The sequence below is a fragment of the Carassius gibelio genome, chromosome B25 (assembly GCF_023724105.1).
Source record: "Carassius gibelio isolate Cgi1373 ecotype wild population from Czech Republic chromosome B25, carGib1.2-hapl.c, whole genome shotgun sequence".
NCBI classification, from domain to species: Eukaryota; Metazoa; Chordata; class Actinopteri; order Cypriniformes; family Cyprinidae; genus Carassius; species Carassius gibelio.
In genome coordinates this window covers 25231450-25256464 of record NC_068420.1, presented here as the reverse complement: position 1 = coordinate 25256464, position 25015 = coordinate 25231450, and the positions used below count along the sequence as shown (strand labels likewise).

The 25015-nt window shown below is 34.1% G+C and overlaps 1 long non-coding RNA gene across 3 annotated transcripts in view; it reads left to right on the top strand.

The window, feature by feature from the left end:
- The window catches only part of LOC128014185 (uncharacterized), a 168148-nt gene extending 144610 nt beyond the window's left edge, over positions 1-23538 (top strand). For 2 of the 3 annotated variants that reach the window (XR_008183495.1, XR_008183494.1), the window contains 4 exons: positions 21256-21385; positions 21504-21588; positions 22153-22280; positions 22401-23538. This is a non-coding gene — a long non-coding RNA (uncharacterized LOC128014185). Of the gene's footprint in view, positions 1-20141; positions 20373-21255; positions 21386-21503; positions 21589-22152; positions 22281-22400 lie in introns of those variants that run through there. The other variant, XR_008183493.1, reaches the window with a different exon arrangement.
- Positions 23539-25015: the final 1477 nt, after the last annotated feature.

Sequence of the window (25015 nt, the reverse complement as noted above, 5' to 3'; positions counted from 1 at the left end):
ATTCAATATTCAGTGCAAATCTTGCCAAACTGAAGGATGCTTATGCCTTATGAAATACAATGTTTTTGCAATGCTGTAAGACTGTTTTTAATGTGTTAGAAGTTATATGCACAAAATCTTATGATTGAGCTTCAATGCTCAAGATTATCAGTTTACAGGTTTCTGAGAGCAGTAATGTTGAAATACTGCTTCTGTTCAAATGAAGTGAAATCTAGCCCAAATCTGCTCAAAAGCTTTTCTCTCTATTAGAGAAAGCTGTTTCATTCAATATTCAGTGCAAATCTTGCCAAACTGAAGGATGCTTATGCCTTATGAAATACAATGTTTTTGCAATGCTGTAAGACTGTTTTTAATGTGTTAGAAGTTATATGCACAAAAACAGGTTTCTGAGAGCAGTAATGTTGAAATACTGCTTCTGTTCAAATGAAGTGAAATCTAGCCCAAATCTGCTCAAAAGCTTGTCTCTCTATTTGAGAAAGCAGTTTCATTCAATATTCAGTGCAAATCTCGCCAAACTGAAGGATGCTTATGCCTTATGAAATACAATGTGTTTTGCAATGCTGTAAGACTGTTTTTAATGTGTTAGAAGTTATATGCACAAAAACAGGTTTCTGAGAGCAGTAATGCTGAAATACTGCTTCTGTTCAAATGAAGTGAAATCTGGCCGAAATCTGCTCAAAAGCTTTTCTCTCTATTAGAGAAAGCTGTTTCATTCAATATTCAGTGCAAATCTTGCCAAACTGAAGGATGCTTATGCCTTATGAAATACAATGTTTTTGCTATGCTGTAAGACTGTTTTTAATGTGTTAGAAGTTATATGCACAAAAACAGGTTTCTGAGAGCAGTAATGTTGAAATACTGCTTCTGTTCAAATGAAGTGAAATCTAGCCCAAATCTGCTCAAAAGCTTTTCTCTCTATTAGAGAAAGCTGTTTCATTCAATATTCAGTGCAAATCTCGCCAAACTGAAGGATGCTTATGCCTTATGAAATACAATGTGTTTTGCAATGCTGTAAGACTGTTTTTAATGTGTTAGAAGTTATATGCACAAAAACAGGTTTCTGAGAGCAGTAATGTTGAAATACTGCTTCTGTTCAAATGAAGTGAAATCTGGCCGAAATCTGCTCAAAAGCTTTTCTCTCTATTAGAGAAAGCTGTTTCATTCAATATTCAGTGCAAATCTTGCCAAACTGAAGGATGCTTATGCCTTATGAAATACAATGTTTTTGCAATGCTGTAAGACTGTTTTTAATGTGTTAGAAGTTATATGCACAAAAACAGGTTTCTGAGAGCAGTAAATGTTGAAATACTGCTTCTGTTCAAATGAAGTGAAATCTAGCCCAAATCTGCTCAAAAGCTTTTCTCTCTATTAGAGAAAGCTGTTTCATTCAATATTCAGTGCAAATCTTGCCAAACTGAAGGATGCTTATGCCTTATGAAATACAATGTTTTTGCAATGCTGTAAGACTGTTTTTAATGTGTTAGAAGTTATATGCACAAAATCTTATGATTGAGCTTCAATGCTCAAGATTATCAGTTTACAGGTTTCTGAGAGCAGTAATGTTGAAATACTGCTTCTGTTCAAATGAAGTGAAATCTAGCCCAAATCTGCTCAAAAGCTTTTCTCTCTATTAGAGAAAGCTGTTTCATTCAATATTCAGTGCAAATCTTGCCAAACTGAAGGATGCTTATGCCTTATGAAATACAATGTTTTTTGCAATGCTGTAAGACTGTTTTTAATGTGTTAGAAGTTATATGCACAAAAACAGGTTTCTGAGAGCAGTAATGTTGAAATACTGCTTCTGTTCAAATGAAGTGAAATCTAGCCCAAATCTGCTCAAAAGCTTTTCTCTCTATTAGAGAAAGCTGTTTCATTCAATATTCAGTGCAAATCTTGCCAAACTGAAGGATGCTTATGCCTTATGAAATACAATGTTTTTGCAATGCTGTAAGACTGTTTTTAATGTGTTAGAAGTTATATGCACAAAATCTTATGTTTGAGCTTCAATGCTCAAGATTATCAGTTTACAGGTTTCTGAGAGCAGTAATGTTGAAATACTGCTTCTGTTCAAATGAAGTGAAATCTAGCCCAAATCTGCTCAAAAGCTTTTCTCTCTATTAGAGAAAGCTGTTTCATTCAATATTCAGTGCAAATCTTGCCAAACTGAAGGATGCTTATGCCTTATGAAATACAATGTTTTTGCAATGCTGTAAGACTGTTTTTATTGTGCTAGAAGTTATATGCACAAAAACAGGTTTCTGAGAGCAGTAATGTTGAAATACTGCTTCTGTTCAAATGAAGGGAAATCTAGCCCAAATCTGCTCAAAAGCTCGTCTCTCTATTAGAGAAAGCTGTTTCATTCAATATTCAGTGCAAATCTTGCCAAACTGAAGGATGCTTATGCCTTATGAAATACAATGTTTTTGCTATGCTGTAAGACTGTTTTTAATGTGTTAGAAGTTATATGCACAAAAACAGGTTTCTGAGAGCAGTAATGTTGAAATACTGCTTCTGTTCAAATGAAGTGAAAACTAGCCGAAATCTGCTCAAAAGCTTTTCTCTCTATTAGAGAAAGCTGTTTCATTCAATATTCAGTGCAAATCTAGCCAAACTGAAGGATGCTTATGCCTTATGAAATACAATGTTTTTGCAATGCTGTAAGACTGTTTTTAATGTGTTAGAATATATATGCACAAAAACAGGTTTCTGAGAGCAGTAATGTTGAAATACTGCTTCTGTTCAAATGAAGTGAAATCTGGCCGAAATCTGCTCAAAAGCTTTTCTCTCTATTAGAGAAAGCTGTTTCATTCAATATTCAGTGCAAATCTTGCCAAACTGAAGGATGCTTATGCCTTATGAAATACAATGTTTTTGCAATGCTGTAAGACTGTTTTTAATGTGTTAGAAGTTATATGCACAAAAACAGGTTTCTGAGAGCAGTAAATGTTGAAATTCTGCTTCTGTTCAAATGAAGTGAAATCTAGCCCAAATCTGCTCAAAAGCTTTTCTCTCTATTAGAGAAAGCTGTTTCATTCAATATTCAGTGCAATTCTTGCCTATCTGAAGGATGCTTATGCCTTATGAAATACAATGTTTTTGCTATGCTGTAAGACTGTTTTTAATGTGTTAGAAGTTATATGCACAAAAACAGGTTTCTGAGAGCAGTAATGTTGAAATACTGCTTCTGTTCAAATGAAGTGAAATCTAGCCCAAATCTGCTCAAAAGCTTTTCTCTCTATTATAGAAAGCTGTTTCATTCAATATTCAGTGCAAATCTCGTTAAACTGAAGGATGCTTATGCCTTATGAAATACAATGTTTTTGCTATGCTGTAAGACTGTTTTTAATGTGTTAGAAGTTATATGCACAAAAACAGGTTTCTGAGAGCAGTAATGTTGAAATACTGCTTCTGTTCAAATGAAGTGAAAACTAGCCGAAATCTGCTCAAAAGCTTTTCTCTCTATTAGAGAAAGCTGTTTCATTCAATATTCAGTGCAAATCTTGCCAAACTGAAGGATGCTTATGCCTTATGAAATACAATGTTTTTGCAATGCTGTAAGACTGTTTTTAATGTGTTAGAAGTTATATGCACAAAATCTTATGATTGAGCTTCAATGCTCAAGATTATCAGTTTACAGGTTTCTGAGAGCAGTAATGTTGAAATACTGCTTCTGTTCAAATGAAGTGAAATCTAGCCCAAATCTGCTCAAAAGCTTTTCTCTCTATTAGAGAAAGCTGTTTCATTCAATATTCAGTGCAAATCTTGCCAAACTGAAGGATGCTTATGCCTTATGAAATACAATGTTTTTGCAATGCTGTAAGACTGTTTTTAATGTGTTAGAAGTTATATGCACAAAAACAGGTTTCTGAGAGCAGTAATGTTGAAATACTGCTTCTGTTCAAATGAAGTGAAATCTAGCCCAAATCTGCTCAAAAGCTTGTCTCTCTATTTGAGAAAGCAGTTTCATTCAATATTCAGTGCAAATCTCGCCAAACTGAAGGATGCTTATGCCTTATGAAATACAATGTGTTTTGCAATGCTGTAAGACTGTTTTTAATGTGTTAGAAGTTATATGCACAAAAACAGGTTTCTGAGAGCAGTAATGCTGAAATACTGCTTCTGTTCAAATGAAGTGAAATCTGGCCGAAATCTGCTCAAAAGCTTTTCTCTCTATTAGAGAAAGCTGTTTCATTCAATATTCAGTTCAATTCTTGCCTATCTGAAGGATGCTTATGCCTTATGAAATACAATGTTTTTGCAATGCTGTAAGACTGTTTTTAATGTGTTAGAAGTTATATGCACAAAAACAGGTTTCTGAGAGCAGTAATGTTGAAATACTGCTTCTGTTCAAATGAAGTGAAATCTGGCCGAAATCTCCTCAAAAGCTTTTCTCTCTATTAGAGAAAGCTGTTTCATTCAATATTCAGTGCAAATCTTGCCAAACTGAAGGATGCTTATGCCTTATGAAATACAATGTTTTTGCAATGCTGTAAGACTGTTTTTAATGTGTTAGAAGTTATATGCACAAAATCTTATGATTGAGCTTCAATGCTCAAGATTATCAGTTTACAGGTTTCTGAGAGCAGTAATGTTGAAATACTGCTTCTGTTCAAATGAAGTGAAATCTAGCCCAAATCTGCTCAAAAGCTTTTCTCTCTATTAGAGAAAGCTGTTTCATTCAATATTCAGTGCAAATCTTGCCAAACTGAAGGATGCTTATGCCTTATGAAATACAATGTTTTTGCAATGCTGTAAGACTGTTTTTAATGTGTTAGAAGTTATATGCACAAAAACAGGTTTCTGAGAGCAGTAATGTTGAAATACTGCTTCTGTTCAAATGAAGTGAAATCTAGCCCAAATCTGCTCAAAAGCTTGTCTCTCTATTTGAGAAAGCTGTTTCATTCAATATTCAGTGCAAATCTTGCCAAACTGAAGGATGCTTATGCCTTATGAAATACAATGTTTTTGCAATGCTGTAAGACTGTTTTTAATGTGTTATAAGTTATATGCACGAAATCTTATGATTGAGCTTCAATGCTCAAGATTATCAGTTTACAGGTTTCTGAGAGCAGTAATGTTGAAATACTGCTTCTGTTCAAATGAAGTGAAATCTAGCCCAAATCTGCTCAAAAGCTTTTCTCTCTATTAGAGAAAGCTGTTTCATTCAATATTCAGTTCAATTCTTGCCTATCTGAAGGATGCTTATGCCTTATGAAATACAATGTTTTTGCTATGCTGTAAGACTGTTTTTAATGTGTTAGAAGTTATATGCACAAAAACAGGTTTCTGAGAGCAGTAATGTTGAAATACTGCTTCTGTTCAAATGAAGTGAAATCTAGCCCAAATCTGCTCAAAAGCTTTTCTCTCTATTAGAGAAAGCTGTTTCATTCAATATTCAGTGCAAATCTTGCCAAACTGAAGGATGCTTATGCCTTATGAAATACAATGTTTTTGCAATGCTGTAAGACTGTTTTTATTGTGCTAGAAGTTATATGCACAAAAACAGGTTTCTGAGAGCAGTAATGTTGAAATACTGCTTCTGTTCAAATGAAGGGAAATCTAGCCCAAATCTGCTCAAAAGCTCGTCTCTCTATTAGAGAAAGCTGTTTCATTCAATATTCAGTGCAAATCTTGCCAAACTGAAGGATGCTTATGCCTTATGAAATACAATGTTTTTGCTATGCTGTAAGACTGTTTTTAATGTGTTAGAAGTTATATGCACAAAAACAGGTTTCTGAGAGCAGTAATGTTGAAATACTGCTTCTGTTCAAATGAAGTGAAAACTAGCCGAAATCTGCTCAAAAGCTTTTCTCTCTATTAGAGAAAGCTGTTTCATTCAATATTCAGTGCAAATCTAGCCAAACTGAAGGATGCTTATGCCTTATGAAATACAATGTTTTTGCAATGCTGTAAGACTGTTTTTAATGTGTTAGAAGTTATATGCACAAAATCTTATGTTTGAGCTTCAATGCTCAAGATTATCAGTTTACAGGTTTCTGAGAGCAGTAATGTTGAAATACTGCTTCTGTTCAAATGAAGTGAAATCTAGCCCAAATCTGCTCAAAAGCTTTTCTCTCTATTAGAGAAAGCTGTTTCATTCAATATTCAGTGCAAATCTTGCCAAACTGAAGGATGCTTATGCCTTATGAAATACAATGTTTTTGCAATGCTGTAAGACTGTTTTTAATGTGTTAGAAGTTATATGCACAAAATCTTATGATTGAGCTTCAATGCTCAAGATTATCAGTTTACAGGTTTCTGAGAGCAGTAATGTTGAAATACTGCTTCTGTTCAAATGAAGTGAAATCTAGCCCAAATCTGCTCAAAAGCTTTTCTCTCTATTATAGAAAGCTGTTTCATTCAATATTCAGTGCAAATCTCGTTAAACTGAAGGATGCTTATGCCTTATGAAATACAATGTTTTTGCTATGCTGTAAGACTGTTTTTAATGTGTTAGAAGTTATATGCACAAAAACAGGTTTCTGAGAGCAGTAATGTTGAAATACTGCTTCTGTTCAAATGAAGTGAAAACTAGCCGAAATCTGCTCAAAAGCTTTTCTCTCTATTAGAGAAAGCTGTTTCATTCAATATTCAGTGCAAATCTTGCCAAACTGAAGGATGCTTATGCCTTATGAAATACAATGTTTTTGCAATGCTGTAAGACTGTTTTTAATGTGTTAGAAGTTATATGCACAAAATCTTATGATTGAGCTTCAATGCTCAAGATTATCAGTTTACAGGTTTCTGAGAGCAGTAATGTTGAAATACTGCTTCTGTTCAAATGAAGTGAAATCTAGCCCAAATCTGCTCAAAAGCTTTTCTCTCTATTATAGAAAGCTGTTTCATTCAATATTCAGTGCAAATCTCGTTAAACTGAAGGATGCTTATGCCTTATGAAATACAATGTTTTTGCTATGCTGTAAGACTGTTTTTAATGTGTTAGAAGTTATATGCACAAAAACAGGTTTCTGAGAGCAGTAATGTTGAAATACTGCTTCTGTTCAAATGAAGTGAAAACTAGCCGAAATCTGCTCAAAAGCTTTTCTCTCTATTAGAGAAAGCTGTTTCATTCAATATTCAGTGCAAATCTTGCCAAACTGAAGGATGCTTATGCCTTATGAAATACAATGTTTTTGCAATGCTGTAAGACTGTTTTTAATGTGTTAGAAGTTATATGCACAAAATCTTATGATTGAGCTTCAATGCTCAAGATTATCAGTTTACAGGTTTCTGAGAGCAGTAATGTTGAAATACTGCTTCTGTTCAAATGAAGTGAAATCTAGCCCAAATCTGCTCAAAAGCTTTTCTCTCTATTAGAGAAAGCTGTTTCATTCAATATTCAGTGCAAATCTTGCCAAACTGAAGGATGCTTATGCCTTATGAAATACAATGTTTTTGCAATGCTGTAAGACTGTTTTTAATGTGTTAGAAGTTATATGCACAAAAACAGGTTTCTGAGAGCAGTAATGTTGAAATACTGCTTCTGTTCAAATGAAGTGAAATCTAGCCCAAATCTGCTCAAAAGCTTGTCTCTCTATTTGAGAAAGCAGTTTCATTCAATATTCAGTGCAAATCTCGCCAAACTGAAGGATGCTTATGCCTTATGAAATACAATGTGTTTTGCAATGCTGTAAGACTGTTTTTAATGTGTTAGAAGTTATATGCACAAAAACAGGTTTCTGAGAGCAGTAATGCTGAAATACTGCTTCTGTTCAAATGAAGTGAAATCTGGCCGAAATCTGCTCAAAAGCTTTTCTCTCTATTAGAGAAAGCTGTTTCATTCAATATTCAGTGCAAATCTTGCCAAACTGAAGGATGCTTATGCCTTATGAAATACAATGTTTTTGCAATGCTGTAAGACTGTTTTTAATGTGTTAGAAGTTATATGCACAAAAACAGGTTTCTGAGAGCAGTAAATGTTGAAATACTGCTTCTGTTCAAATGAAGTGAAATCTAGCCCAAATCTGCTCAAAAGCTTTTCTCTCTATTAGAGAAAGCTGTTTCATTCAATATTCAGTTCAATTCTTGCCTATCTGAAGGATGCTTATGCCTTATGAAATACAATGTTTTTGCAATGCTGTAAGACTGTTTTTAATGTGTTAGAAGTTATATGCACAAAAACAGGTTTCTGAGAGCAGTAATGTTGAAATACTGCTTCTGTTCAAATGAAGTGAAATCTGGCCGAAATCTCCTCAAAAGCTTTTCTCTCTATTAGAGAAAGCTGTTTCATTCAATATTCAGTGCAAATCTTGCCAAACTGAAGGATGCTTATGCCTTATGAAATACAATGTTTTTGCAATGCTGTAAGACTGTTTTTAATGTGTTAGAAGTTATATGCACAAAATCTTATGATTGAGCTTCAATGCTCAAGATTATCAGTTTACAGGTTTCTGAGAGCAGTAATGTTGAAATACTGCTTCTGTTCAAATGAAGTGAAATCTAGCCCAAATCTGCTCAAAAGCTTTTCTCTCTATTAGAGAAAGCTGTTTCATTCAATATTCAGTGCAAATCTTGCCAAACTGAAGGATGCTTATGCCTTATGAAATACAATGTTTTTGCAATGCTGTAAGACTGTTTTTAATGTGTTAGAAGTTATATGCACAAAAACAGGTTTCTGAGAGCAGTAATGTTGAAATACTGCTTCTGTTCAAATGAAGTGAAATCTAGCCCAAATCTGCTCAAAAGCTTGTCTCTCTATTTGAGAAAGCTGTTTCATTCAATATTCAGTGCAAATCTTGCCAAACTGAAGGATGCTTATGCCTTATGAAATACAATGTTTTTGCAATGCTGTAAGACTGTTTTTAATGTGTTATAAGTTATATGCACGAAATCTTATGATTGAGCTTCAATGCTCAAGATTATCAGTTTACAGGTTTCTGAGAGCAGTAATGTTGAAATACTGCTTCTGTTCAAATGAAGTGAAATCTAGCCCAAATCTGCTCAAAAGCTTTTCTCTCTATTAGAGAAAGCTGTTTCATTCAATATTCAGTTCAATTCTTGCCTATCTGAAGGATGCTTATGCCTTATGAAATACAATGTTTTTGCTATGCTGTAAGACTGTTTTTAATGTGTTAGAAGTTATATGCACAAAAACAGGTTTCTGAGAGCAGTAATGTTGAAATACTGCTTCTGTTCAAATGAAGTGAAATCTAGCCCAAATCTGCTCAAAAGCTTTTCTCTCTATTAGAGAAAGCTGTTTCATTCAATATTCAGTGCAAATCTTGCCAAACTGAAGGATGCTTATGCCTTATGAAATACAATGTTTTTGCAATGCTGTAAGACTGTTTTTAATGTGTTAGAAGTTATATGCACAAAATCTTATGATTGAGCTTCAATGCTCAAGATTATCAGTTTACAGGTTTCTGAGAGCAGTAATGTTGAAATACTGCTTCTGTTCAAATGAAGTGAAATCTAGCCCAAATCTGCTCAAAAGCTTTTCTCTCTATTAGAGAAAGCTGTTTCATTCAATATTCAGTGCAAATCTTGCCAAACTGAAGGATGCTTATGCCTTATGAAATACAATGTTTTTTGCAATGCTGTAAGACTGTTTTTAATGTGTTAGAAGTTATATGCACAAAAACAGGTTTCTGAGAGCAGTAATGTTGAAATACTGCTTCTGTCCAAATGAAGTGAAATCTAGCCCAAATCTGCTCAAAAGCTTTTCTCTCTATTAGAGAAAGCTGTTTCATTCAATATTCAGTGCAAATCTTGCCAAACTGAAGGATGCTTATGCCTTATGAAATACAATGTTTTTGCAATGCTGTAAGACTGTTTTTAATGTGTTAGAAGTTATATGCACAAATTCTTATGTTTGAGCTTCAATGCTCAAGATTATCAGTTTACAGGTTTCTGAGAGCAGTAATGTTGAAATACTGCTTCTGTTCAAATGAAGTGAAATCTAGCCCAAATCTGCTCAAAAGCTTTTCTCTCTATTAGAGAAAGCTGTTTCATTCAATATTCAGTGCAAATCTTGCCAAACTGAAGGATGCTTATGCCTTATGAAATACAATGTTTTTGCAATGCTGTAAGACTGTTTTTAATGTGCTAGAAGTTATATGCACAAAAACAGGTTTCTGAGAGCAGTAATGTTGAAATACTGCTTCTGTTCAAATGAAGGGAAATCTAGCCCAAATCTGCTCAAAAGCTCGTCTCTCTATTAGAGAAAGCTGTTTCATTCAATATTCAGTGCAAATCTTGCCAAACTGAAGGATGCTTATGCCTTATGAAATACAATGTTTTTGCTATGCTGTAAGACTGTTTTTAATGTGTTAGAATATATATGCACAAAAACAGGTTTCTGAGAGCAGTAATGTTGAAATACTGCTTCTGTTCAAATGAAGTGAAATCTAGCCCAAATCTGCTCAAAAGCTTTTCTCTCTATTAGAGAAAGCTGTTTCATTCAATATTCAGTGCAAATCTTGCCAAACTGAAGAATGCTTATGCCTTATGAAATACAATGTTTTTGCAATGCTGTAAGACTGTTTTTAATGTGTTAGAAGTTATATGCACAAAAACAGGTTTCTGAGAGCAGTAATGTTGAAATACTGCTTCTATTCAAATGAAGTGAAAACTAGCCGAAATCTGCTCAAAAGCTTTTCTCTCTATTAGAGAAAGCTGTTTCATTCAATATTCAGTGCAAATCTAGCCAAACTGAAGGATGCTTATGCCTTATGAAATACAATGTTTTTGCAATGCTGTAAGACTGTTTTTAATGTGTTAGAATATATATGCACAAAAACAGGTTTCTGAGAGCAGTAATGTTGAAATACTGCTTCTGTTCAAATGAAGTGAAATCTAGCCCAAATCTGCTCAAAATCTTTTCTCTCTATTAGAGAAAGCTGTTTCATTCAATATTCAGTGCAAATCTTGCCAAACTGAAGGATGCTTATGCCTTATGAAATACAATGTTTTTGCTATGCTGTAAGACTGTTTTTAATGTGTTAGAAGTTATATGCACAAAAACAGGTTTCTGAGAGCAGTAATGTTGAAATACTGCTTCTGTTCAAATGAAGTGAAAACTAGCCGAAATCTGCTCAAAAGCTTTTCTCTCTATTAGAGAAAGCTGTTTCATTCAATATTCAGTGCAAATCTTGCCAAACTGAAGGATGCTTATGCCTTATGAAATACAATGTTTTTGCAATGCTGTAAGACTGTTTTTAATGTGTTAGAAGTTATATGCACAAAATCTTATGATTGAGCTTCAATGCTCAAGATTATCAGTTTACAGGTTTCTGAGAGCAGTAATGTTGAAATACTGCTTCCTTTCAAATGAAGTGAAATCTAGCCCAAATCTGCTCAAAAGCTTTTCTCTCTATTAGAGAAAGCTGTTTCATTCAATATTCAGTGCAAATGTTGCCAAACTGAAGAATGCTTATGCCTTATGAAATACAATGTTTTTGCAATGCTGTAAGACTGTTTTTAATGTGTTAGAAGTTATATGCACAAAAACAGGTTTCTGAGAGCAGTAATGTTGAAATACTGCTTCTATTCAAATGAAGTGAAATCTAGCAGAAATCTGCTCAAAAGCTTTTCTCTCTATTAGAGAAAGCTGTTTCATTCAATATTTAGTGCAAATCTTGCCAAACTGAAGGATGCTTATGCCTTATGAAATACAATGTTTTTGCAATGCTGTAAGACTGTTTTTAATGTGTTAGAAGTTATATGCACAAAATCTTATGTTTGAGCTTCAATGCTCAAGATTATCAGTTTACAGGTTTCTGAGAGCAGTAATGTTGAAATACTGCTTCTGTTCAAATGAAGTGAAATCTAGCCCAAATCTGCTCAAAAGCTTTTCTCTCTATTAGAGAAAGCTGTTTCATTCAATATTCAGTGCAAATCTTGCCAAACTGAAGGATGCTTATGCCTTATGAAATACAATGTTTTTGCAATGCTGTAAGACTGTTTTTAATGTGTTAGAAGTTATATGCACAAAAACAGGTTTCTGAGAGCAGTAATGTTGAAATACTGCTTCTGTTCAAATGAAGTGAAATCTAGCCCAAATCTGCTCAAAAGCTTGTCTCTCTATTTGAGAAAGCAGTTTCATTCAATATTCAGTGCAAATCTCGCCAAACTGAAGGATGCTTATGCCTTATGAAATACAATGTGTTTTGCAATGCTGTAAGACTGTTTTTAATGTGTTAGAAGTTATATGCACAAAAACAGGTTTCTGAGAGCAGTAATGCTGAAATACTGCTTCTGTTCAAATGAAGTGAAATCTGGCCGAAATCTGCTCAAAAGCTTTTCTCTCTATTAGAGAAAGCTGTTTCATTCAATATTCAGTGCAAATCTTGCCAAACTGAAGGATGCTTATGCCTTATGAAATACAATGTTTTTGCAATGCTGTAAGACTGTTTTTAATGTGTTAGAAGTTATATGCACAAAAACAGGTTTCTGAGAGCAGTAAATGTTGAAATACTGCTTCTGTTCAAATGAAGTGAAATCTAGCCCAAATCTGCTCAAAAGCTTTTCTCTCTATTAGAGAAAGCTGTTTCATTCAATATTCAGTTCAATTCTTGCCTATCTGAAGGATGCTTATGCCTTATGAAATACAATGTTTTTGCAATGCTGTAAGACTGTTTTTAATGTGTTAGAAGTTATATGCACAAAAACAGGTTTCTGAGAGCAGTAATGTTGAAATACTGCTTCTGTTCAAATGAAGTGAAATCTGGCCGAAATCTCCTCAAAAGCTTTTCTCTCTATTAGAGAAAGCTGTTTCATTCAATATTCAGTGCAAATCTTGCCAAACTGAAGGATGCTTATGCCTTATGAAATACAATGTTTTTGCAATGCTGTAAGACTGTTTTTAATGTGTTAGAAGTTATATGCACAAAATCTTATGATTGAGCTTCAATGCTCAAGATTATCAGTTTACAGGTTTCTGAGAGCAGTAATGTTGAAATACTGCTTCTGTTCAAATGAAGTGAAATCTAGCCCAAATCTGCTCAAAAGCTTTTCTCTCTATTAGAGAAAGCTGTTTCATTCAATATTCAGTGCAAATCTTGCCAAACTGAAGGATGCTTATGCCTTATGAAATACAATGTTTTTGCAATGCTGTAAGACTGTTTTTAATGTGTTAGAAGTTATATGCACAAAAACAGGTTTCTGAGAGCAGTAATGTTGAAATACTGCTTCTGTTCAAATGAAGTGAAATCTAGCCCAAATCTGCTCAAAAGCTTGTCTCTCTATTTGAGAAAGCTGTTTCATTCAATATTCAGTGCAAATCTTGCCAAACTGAAGGATGCTTATGCCTTATGAAATACAATGTTTTTGCAATGCTGTAAGACTGTTTTTAATGTGTTATAAGTTATATGCACGAAATCTTATGATTGAGCTTCAATGCTCAAGATTATCAGTTTACAGGTTTCTGAGAGCAGTAATGTTGAAATACTGCTTCCTTTCAAATGAAGTGAAATCTAGCCCAAATCTGCTCAAAAGCTTTTCTCTCTATTAGAGAAAGCTGTTTCATTCAATATTCAGTGCAAATGTTGCCAAACTGAAGAATGCTTATGCCTTATGAAATACAATGTTTTTGCAATGCTGTAAGACTGTTTTTAATGTGTTAGAAGTTATATGCACAAAAACAGGTTTCTGAGAGCAGTAAATGTTGAAATACTGCTTCTGTTCAAATGAAGTGAAATCTAGCCCAAATCTGCTCAAAAGCTTTTCTCTCTATTAGAGAAAGCTGTTTCATTCAATATTCAGTTCAATTCTTGCCTATCTGAAGGATGCTTATGCCTTATGAAATACAATGTTTTTGCTATGCTGTAAGACTGTTTTTAATGTGTTAGAAGTTATATGCACAAAAACAGGTTTCTGAGAGCAGTAATGTTGAAATACTGCTTCTGTCCAAATGAAGTGAAATCTAGCCCAAATCTGCTCAAAAGCTTTTCTCTCTATTAGAGAAAGCTGTTTCATTCAATATTCAGTGCAAATCTTGCCAAACTGAAGGATGCTTATGCCTTATGAAATACAATGTTTTTGCAATGCTGTAAGACTGTTTTTAATGTGCTAGAAGTTATATGCACAAAAACAGGTTTCTGAGAGCAGTAAATGTTGAAATACTGCTTCTGTTCAAATGAAGTGAAATCTAGCCCAAATCTGCTCAAAAGCTTTTCTCTCTATTAGAGAAAGCTGTTTCATTCAATATTCAGTGCAAATCTTGCCAAACTGAAGGATGCTTATGCCTTATGAAATACAATGTTTTTGCAATGCTGTAAGACTGTTTTTAATGTGCTAGAAGTTATATGCACAAAAACAGGTTTCTGAGAGCAGTAATGTTGAAATACTGCTTCTGTTCAAATGAAGTGAAATCTAGCCCAAATCTGCTCAAAAGCTTTTCTCTCTATTAGAGAAAGCTGTTTCATTCAATATTCAGTGCAAATCTTGCCAAACTGAAGAATGCTTATGCCTTATGAAATACAATGTTTTTGCAATGCTGTAAGACTGTTTTTAATGTGTTAGAAGTTATATGCACAAAAACAGGTTTCTGAGAGCAGTAATGTTGAAATACTGCTTCTATTCAAATGAAGTGAAATCTAGCAGAAATCTGCTCAAAAGCTTTTCTCTCTATTAGAGAAAGCTGTTTCATTCAATATTTAGTGCAAATCTTGCCAAACTGAAGGATGCTTATGCTTTATGAAATACAATGTTTTTGCAATGCTGTAAGACTGTTTTTAATGTGTTAGAAGTTATATGCACAAAATCTTATGTTTGAGCTTCAATGCTCAAGATTATCAGTTTACAGGTTTCTGAGAGCAGTAATGTTGAAATACTGCTTCTGTTCAAATGAAGTGAAATCTAGCCCAAATCTGCTCAAAAGCTTTTCTCTCTATTAGAGAAAGCTGTTTCATTCAATATTCAGTGCAAATCTTGCCAAACTGAAGGATGCTTATGCCTTATGAAATACAATGTTTTTGCAATGCTGTAAGACTGTTTTTAATGTGTTAGAAGTTATATGCACAAAATCTTATGATTGAGCTTCAATGCTCAAGATTATCAGTTTACAGGTTTCTGAGAGCAGTAATGTTGAAATACTGCTTCTGTTCAAATGAAGTGAAATCTAGCCCAAATCTGCTCAAAAGCTTTTCTCTCTATTAGAGAAAGCTGTTTCATTCAATATTCAGTGCAAATCTTGCCAAACTGAAGGATGCTTATGCCTTATGAAATACAATGTTTTTTGCAATGCTGTAAGACTGTTTTTAATGTGTTAGAAGTTATATGCACAAAAACAGGTTTCTGAGAGCAGTAATGTTGAAATACTGCTTCTGTCCAAATGAAGTGAAATCTAGCCCAAATCTGCTCAAAAGCTTTTCTCTCTATTAGAGAAAGCTGTTTCATTCAATATTCAGTGCAAATCTTGCCAAACTGAAGGATGCTTATGCCTTATGAAATACAATGTTTTTGCAATGCTGTAAGACTGTTTTTAATGTGTTAGAAGTTATATGCACAAATTCTTATGTTTGAGCTTCAATGCTCAAGATTATCAGTTTACAGGTTTCTGAGAGCAGTAATGTTGAAATACTGCTTCTGTTCAAATGAAGTGAAATCTAGCCCAAATCTGCTCAAAAGCTTTTCTCTCTATTAGAGAAAGCTGTTTCATTCAATATTCAGTGCAAATCTTGCCAAACTGAAGGATGCTTATGCCTTATGAAATACAATGTTTTTGCAATGCTGTAAGACTGTTTTTAATGTGCTAGAAGTTATATGCACAAAAACAGGTTTCTGAGAGCAGTAATGTTGAAATACTGCTTCTGTTCAAATGAAGGGAAATCTAGCCCAAATCTGCTCAAAAGCTCGTCTCTCTATTAGAGAAAGCTGTTTCATTCAATATTCAGTGCAAATCTTGCCAAACTGAAGGATGCTTATGCCTTATGAAATACAATGTTTTTGCTATGCTGTAAGACTGTTTTTAATGTGTTAGAATATATATGCACAAAAACAGGTTTCTGAGAGCAGTAATGTTGAAATACTGCTTCTGTTCAAATGAAGTGAAATCTAGCCCAAATCTGCTCAAAAGCTTTTCTCTCTATTAGAGAAAGCTGTTTCATTCAATATTCAGTGCAAATCTTGCCAAACTGAAGAATGCTTATGCCTTATGAAATACAATGTTTTTGCAATGCTGTAAGACTGTTTTTAATGTGTTAGAAGTTATATGCACAAAAACAGGTTTCTGAGAGCAGTAATGTTGAAATACTGCTTCTATTCAAATGAAGTGAAATCTAGCAGAAATCTGCTCAAAAGCTTTTCTCTCTATTAGAGAAAGCTGTTTCATTCAATATTTAGTGCAAATCTTGCCAAACTGAAGGATGCTTATGCTTTATGAAATACAATGTTTTTGCAATGCTGTAAGACTGTTTTTAATGTGTTAGAAGTTATATGCACAAAATCTTATGTTTGAGCTTCAATGCTCAAGATTATCAGTTTACAGGTTTCTGAGAGCAGTAATGTTGAAATACTGCTTCTGTTCAAATGAAGTGAAAACTAGCCGAAATCTGCTCAAAAGCTTTTCTCTCTATTAGAGAAAGCTGTTTCATTCAATATTCAGTGCAAATCTAGCCAAACTGAAGGATGCTTATGCCTTATGAAATACAATGTTTTTGCAATGCTGTAAGACTGTTTTTAATGTGTTAGAATATATATGCACAAAAACAGGTTTCTGAGAGCAGTAATGTTGAAATACTGCTTCTGTTCAAATGAAGTGAAATCTAGCCCAAATCTGCTCAAAATCTTTTCTCTCTATTAGAGAAAGCTGTTTCATTCAATATTCAGTGCAAATCTTGCCAAACTGAAGGATGCTTATGCCTTATGAAATACAATGTTTTTGCTATGCTGTAAGACTGTTTTTAATGTGTTAGAAGTTATATGCACAAAAACAGGTTTCTGAGAGCAGTAATGTTGAAATACTGCTTCTGTTCAAATGAAGTGAAAACTAGCCGAAATCTGCTCAAAAGCTTTTCTCTCTATTAGAGAAAGCTGTTTCATTCAATATTCAGTGCAAATCTTGCCAAACTGAAGGATGCTTATGCCTTATGAAATACAATGTTTTTGCAATGCTGTAAGACTGTTTTTAATGTGTTAGAAGTTATATGCACAAAATCTTATGATTGAGCTTCAATGCTCAAGATTATCAGTTTACAGGTTTCTGAGAGCAGTAATGTTGAAATACTGCTTCCTTTCAAATGAAGTGAAATCTAGCCCAAATCTGCTCAAAAGCTTTTCTCTCTATTAGAGAAAGCTGTTTCATTCAATATTCAGTGCAAATGTTGCCAAACTGAAGAATGCTTATGCCTTATGAAATACAATGTTTTTGCAATGCTGTAAGACTGTTTTTAATGTGTTAGAAGTTATATGCACAAAAACAGGTTTCTGAGAGCAGTAATGTTGAAATACTGCTTCTATTCAAATGAAGTGAAATCTAGCAGAAATCTGCTCAAAAGCTTTTCTCTCTATTAGAGAAAGCTGTTTCATTCAATATTTAGTGCAAATCTTGCCAAACTGAAGGATGCTTATGCCTTATGAAATACAATGTTTTTGCAATGCTGTAAGACTGTTTTTAATGTGTTAGAAGTTATATGCACAAAATCTTATGTTTGAGCTTCAATGCTCAAGATTATCAGTTTACAGGTTTCTGAGAGCAGTAATGTTGAAATACTGCTTCTGTTCAAATGAAGTGAAATCTAGCCCAAATCTGCTCAAACAACCTGGTCTCACAGAATTCCGTGAAATGTCCACGGGTCCTTAACTCAAAATCCGTGAAGCCATCACGGAATTGCCCCAAATTCCGTGACCCGGCCACGGATATTTCTCCAACGCAAGTCAATGACACTGACCTCCCGTGATCCACACACGGATACCCGTTTCAATGACGGAGTACAGAACTCGCTGAACGGACGTGCTTTCTCATTTGGAAACGCAACATTTGAAGTATTTGTTTCTTTTCCAATATCAAATGCCATAATGACATTAACCAGACAGCTGTTGTAGTTATTGCATTGTCCTGTCATCATAAAAATTACGTTTGTTTCAGTTACAAAAGTCCCGTGATGGCACGGACCTCCACAACCTGACCTCACTCACTTGTTTAGGAACTTACAAGCTTTTCGTCGACACTGTTGCAATGGCATGTAATTAACTTGGCATTTTTTCTCGTCCTGTCATCATAAAATCCAGTTTGATGGCGTTTTACACACATTTTGGCTATAGTCAGAACTAAAATCTGTTATAGGAGCACGGAGTGAGTCTGTGCTTAGATCACGGATAACTCTAACGCATGTCTATGACACTCATCTTCCGTGGTCCGTACACGGATCGTTTCAGTGATGGAGTACAGACCTCACTCAATGGACGTGCTATCTCATCTGGAAACGCAACATTTGAAGTATTTATTTTTTTAAACACCAAATACCATGACCAACCTGACTGTTATTGTAAGTATTGCATTGTCCTGCCATCACACAGATTCACTTTGATTCTGTTAGCCTAACTAAAATCTGTGATACGAGCACGGAGTGAGTCTGTGCTGAGATCACGGATAACTCTAACGCAAGTCAATGACACTCTTCTGCCGTGGTCCACACACGGAAACCCAGTCTCACGGCAGTTCGTGATTTTGTCACGTAATTTAATCTATTTATTCGTGGCAGGCACACGTTTATTTCCTTATTTTCATGATTGCAGCACGTTTTTTTAAACTAATGCATTTCAACTGGAGGCATCTTTCGTGCATCAGCACAATATTTTCTGATTAATTATTATTATTATTATTTAATTTTTCACAGGACAACAGAAGAAACTCACTGAAACTTGAAAAAAATCGGAGCTTAACTTACTGTACAAAACTGAGCAACATACTGTATTGCTGGTGACAAAAACACATTAAAACTGTTTTAGCTGTAAAATGCGCAATGGTTCTTTTTTTACTTTTTCATTGATTTTTATTTTTTTCATAGGCCTAGATTTATTTTATTTTTTTATTACAGAATTCAATATCAAGTCCTTGACACATAACTGTAACACATTTTTACATTAAGAAACAATTTAGTTTAAATAAAAAGAACAAAAATAAATAAAAATAAATAAATAAATAAATTATTTATTAGCGATAGGCCTACAGATTTATTACAAGTTTTTATTAAGGCTATTGTAAAGGCTTCTTAAAAATGCTGTCGCTGATGAGCCTCTGATCGCTGTCAGATTCTGTGATATGAATGTCCGCTAATGGGTTTAGAATGAGCCCCGCTCGGCCCGTGTTCTGTCTTACTGTAATATTTCACCTGTAATAAGACCGAAATAATATAATTAAAATAAAGAAATGAATGAATACATGATAACATCTAAATAAATGTTGATAGATTTAGCGTTATAGTTTTAAAAATATTAATAAACAGCAAATCAACACAGCTTCGAAATAATAACCGAGAAAGACCTAAATAATAATAATACATAATTAATAAACAGCGCCGCCCCTCCCACCACGCGCATCACGCGCTGTGCGTCAACCCCAAAGCGTCAAAAACTGAAGCGTGGTCAAGCGCCTCTAGCGTCACTGACATGAGATGTTTATCGCTTTGAAATCACGTTCAAGAAGTCTCATTCAGCACACATCGCGATACTTTCCATCAGTTTGCAAGAGCCGCAGGTGGGGTGAGTTATACAGTCTATGGTGAGTAGTAGTAAATATGCTCTTTTAATGCCTGTCATAAAATATATTCTGTCTTCTTTATTAATCAGATGAGCGCCTTATGTTTACTCTCTGTATTACATCGGTCATCCGAGGCTGTGAGTTTCATTGTGTTTAACTAAATGAACACAGCTGCTAACTGGTTAAACTGCCACAGACCTGGGATCCGTTTTATATTCATTTCAGGTTCAAAGATGTAAGTTGTATTTGTAGTAAAATCATGGTAACCATGACACCTACAAAAGTAGGTAAAACCCAGTAAACAAGACATTTACCATGTTTTTTTTTTTTTTTTTTTTTTTTTACCACAGTAACTGTAGTTTTACTGTGGTATAGTAATAGCACATTAATCACCAAATTAAATATAGTTGTACCACTGTAATGGTAGTGTTTTAATGTGCTTTTATATATGACATTTCACAGTAATCACATTTACTGTACCATGCTTGTAATACCTTTTTAATGTAAAAAAAAAAAACATTTTTCCCATATTGCAGTTCAATTCATATTGGTTTATATCTTAAATATTTTGCTCACAGATCACTATTAACATTCTGTATATAATTCTGTTTTATTTTCTTTCCCCTTGTATTAATTTTTTAGCTGAAAAGACGTAAAGTAAGCAGTCACCCCAGTGGTGTTTGTGGAGAGGTATTCCTTCAGAAATGGAGAAGACAGAAAGCTGCAGAGGCAGGTTGGTCTGTGATAGTTTTTGCCTTTTATCAAACATTCCTGTTGTTATCATTTGCACAGCATTTTGTTGTTTCTTAAACTGTTGTACGGTCCAAATACCCACACTTGCCATCTTTGCACATTTCCTTTATTTGGCCCAAGTGAACATGAAGATCACAATGTGTGTCGATCTTAACATGACAAAATTCGTTTCAACTTTGTATTTTAAAAGAAACTTCTAAATGTCTTTTCAATAGTCCCTAATAATACATTTTAATGCGCTTTTCTAGAACCCAAAGCGCTAAAATTAGCGCCCTATTAACCCTATTAAAGATGACAATTTATTTTGTGGTGCTTCTAATTAAGTGATAAAAAGAAGTTACAAATGATGTACAAAATAAATATACTTTTCTGTGCACCAAGAAAACATGCAACACTTTGTTTTACTACTAAATTACTCTCAATTTCTAATTATTATAATTAATATTTCACAAACATTGGAAAGTTGCGTGACCTCCTGTGAGATCTCTGCAAAAAGTCTCACATTAATTCCAAAACATGATGCATGATGGGATACACTAAGCGTTGTATAGCGCTCCGGAGCAGTATTGGAGAGGTTTAGTGTGTGTTAAGGACACCGTGCTTTGGCATTATTAAGACCGGGGACAGTCTCATAGTCACGTACACACACTCTCAAGTGAATAAGACCTCAAGTGTGGGTATCTGGAAAGGGGAAAAGTCTTTAAAATGATCCCTAAATACAGTCCCACATCAAAGTCTTAATAATTCACTAATGCTTTCATGGTCTAAAAAATAATGTATGTAAGTAATGTATAAGTTAAAGTATATAGTAATGTATAAGTTGCATGTAATGAAATAATATTTCCTTTCTTTCTGTCTTACAGGATTGTTTGCAGATAATGCTGTTCTTCTTTTTCAGAAGTTTTTGGGGAGCCAACCCTCACAAACCTTCCTAAAAACTTAAAGAGCTATTACTGAGTCTCAGCGACTCTTGCCACGATCAGCTCTTCCCAGGTACATTTGTTTACTCATCAAATGCTCTGGTCTGAATCTTACTTTAAATTAACTTAATTATATGTTTAATGAGCAATATTGCTCATTGCACACAGAGTAAGATTATCTTGTTTCACAGAAGAGAAGGAAGACCAAGGAAATGATTTGCTCAGGATGAGAAATGAAGATGGTCATCTTGTGCTCAAGCAAACAGAAGTCCTCTGGTATGTGTGTGTTGAAGCAATGCTGTGTTACAGGACTTTATGATGATCTCTCACAGGACTGGTCATGTCAGCCGTAATTATTCTTTCCAATGTTTTTATATTTATTTTATTTTATTTTATTTGATACAGCTATAATAATTATAGCATGTTAGCAAAGTTTGACTGGAACATTTTTAATCTAAAGTTTTAAAAAAACACCACCTGTTATTCTTAAAAGCATACAAGTGTCATAAAAGTGGTTTAATTGATATAAACACCAATTGACATTATCTCACTGTTTTGTGAATGTTGTGTTATAAATTGTGAATTGATAGTTGATTGGTTTGAGCAAAGCCTTACACTGCACAGACTAAAACACATTTGTGAGAGAAGTCATTAGCTCTGGAGAAAGACTCTAGAGGAAGAAAACACATTTACTGCAACAATAGATGAATTCTAGAGTCTCTGAGAAGTACACATGCTAATGGAGTCTCATGAGCAAGTCCTTTGCCTCTGTAACTTTTTCTAAATTCTTGCATAATGAAATTGTTTATTGCAGTATTTTAACAATTTTACTTTGTACAGATGATCTCATCAACCAAATGAGGGGTTTTGACCAAGTGATGCTCTTGAAAGGACTGAAAGAAGAGGATGTGGTAAATTGTCTTCAGAGAAAAAGCTTCTCAAAAGATCTTAAAACAGCTTGAAGAATGGTAAGTGTACAGTACTACAAGGGTCATAGTTACTCACCCTGCTAAAATCACACAGAACATAAGATGAGCTCTATGTCCATTAAACAACTTCATCTGGATTGTTTGTTTCACTTTGACCAGGTCTGGGATCTTAGGACTGGGAGATCTCACTGGCACCCAGTTAACCTCCATAGAGAACATTTATCAGAAGCGCTGTCTGGGTAGGGCAAGAAACATCATCAAGGATGCCTCTCACCCTAACCATGGACCTTTCACCCTCCTTCCATCCGGCAGGCGTTACAGAAGCCTACGCTCTCGCACTAGTAGACTCAGGAAGAGCTTCTTCCCTGAGGCTTTGACACTCCTGAACTCCACACCACCAATCTAACCTGCACCTGCTCTTTTACTGCACTGGTCACGTACTTTACATTCATGTATTGCACTACTCATATTTTGCACAGACTGCACATGGTTAAATCCATTACACTATAAACTGTCTAAAGCTGTTACTGTACAAGCACAGTAAACTATTTCTACAATAAATATAATTGCACTACTATTATTTTACATATAATAAATTGTTAAACTATACTTTTGCACACTCATTCAACTGTATTTATTACCACTGTTCTCAAGTTCCTGCTATTCATAATGTATATATAATCCTTCTTTGCTCTGTTCATAATGTACATACAATCCCTACATTACATTCATATTTATATTCTGTATATACTCTGATCAATATTGTATATAGCAACTCCACTGTAAATTCTGTATATCATAGCTTCACTTACTCTGCACTTAAGTATATAAAACACTATATTCTTGCACTTCTGGCTAGATGCTAACTGCATTTCATTAGCTCTGTACTTGTACTCTGCATAATGACAATAAAGTTGAATCTAATCTAATCTAATCTAATCTAATCTAATCTTCTGGCTGAGAACAAGCTACACCACATCAGTGCTGGATATCAACCAAAAGCTGTTTCCAGACACGAGAGAAGATCACGATGAAACCAGTTTAGATGTGTTGATAAGGAATCATTATTTTCTGAAACAGTATCAAATGTCTTATATGTATCACATGATCTGTATCACAGTTGACTGGATGGGACTGTGACTTTTAAGGACATTTCATCACTCATCTGTGTGAACTGATTAATATATGAGGTTAATGTATTTTTGATTATGAATAATTATTTTCCTTGAATCTTATTTGTCTTGATGCTACTTTATCATCTTTATAGTCTATGCTTCAATAAAATGAATATGACGAATATTGTGTTCTGAAGATTCTTGTTAAATACATCATTTTACTAGGTAGGCTCATATGTGTTTATTTTAGACTTGGAAAAACTACATAATCATTATTGGGATTATTTTTTACTTAAGACATAAAAATATTTGATCAGATTAATGACATCTGGGACATCAGTACACCAGAAAGTTATTATTGTTTATATTTAGTAACAAATGCCAATTGTTTTGTGAAAGAAAGGGAGTTACGAGATTAATTATTTTGCATTACAAGATGGTGCCATGGGCTTTATAGTTACAAACACTTGAGGGATAACTGAGAATGTAGCAGGAATGATCAACGTTGATTTTGTACTGCATTAAAACCAAGAGCACACACATTACTGATGTCCAGCACATGAGGAGCAAGAGACAGGGGTGAGAGGACATTTTTACACTGATTTTTGCTAATTAGTTATTAGTAATATATATATATATATATATATATATATATATATATATATATATATATATATATATATATATATATATATATATATGAATTAATTTGTCCTTGTGTAATAGTGAAGTATCACAATGTGTATACATTGTCCTTGATTACTGCTTAACAGTGGGGAATAGATAATGGCATGTTGTTGCAGGTTCATCCATTATATTTATTGATGTTTACTTCAAAAATCAAATAAATAATCTATTATTTTTATTATCAAAACATTTCTTTATAATTTTTCCATGTTTCATCAGATGGCCTCACAATGTCCTGTCAAAAGGTATAATAGCAATGATGTAAGAATTAGAAAACAGAGGACTGTGAAAACTGTCAAATATAAATGTGACTCAGCTCAGTTTGTTCTCCATGATGAGGAAAATACATATATGTAGGTTTTACTGCCCTTCTACCCCCAGGGGCCCAGTAGCACCCCCCGGAAGAGCCAAAAACTGTACATTTCAAATGGCTGTAAATCAGAGTCCAATTAACATATCAAAGCGAAAATCAGCATGATTACTACTTATGCTATGCTGATAAAATAATGTTGGGCACAGTTTTCAGAAATAAATGGAAAGGTGGCATAAAGGCATTTTACATATTGCATACTCTAAAATACTAAATTTCACCATGCCTCTCAAATATATCATAGTGGTTTACACAGTGAACATATTTATATGTCTAGTTTACCATTCAATATATTATTTATTTAATTTCGTTAATAAAACTTTTTAAACTACATTACCCATAAGCCTCCATCGTTCTATCTATGGAAAGGGAATACTAGGCGCTGTTTTTTGTAGTTCATTGAAGTTATTCTTAGGGTTAGTGTTAGGATCTCGGTAAAAAGGTGATTTTTCTCAACATAGAAACACCCAATGTTGACTTAATATATTTACTAATGTGATAATAGCAGCAAAACATACTTTTGTAACATGATCCGCTGTTTAATATGGGTTAAAAGATAATCCAACCACATACAGTCCTGCGATGACAAGGGACATTCACAG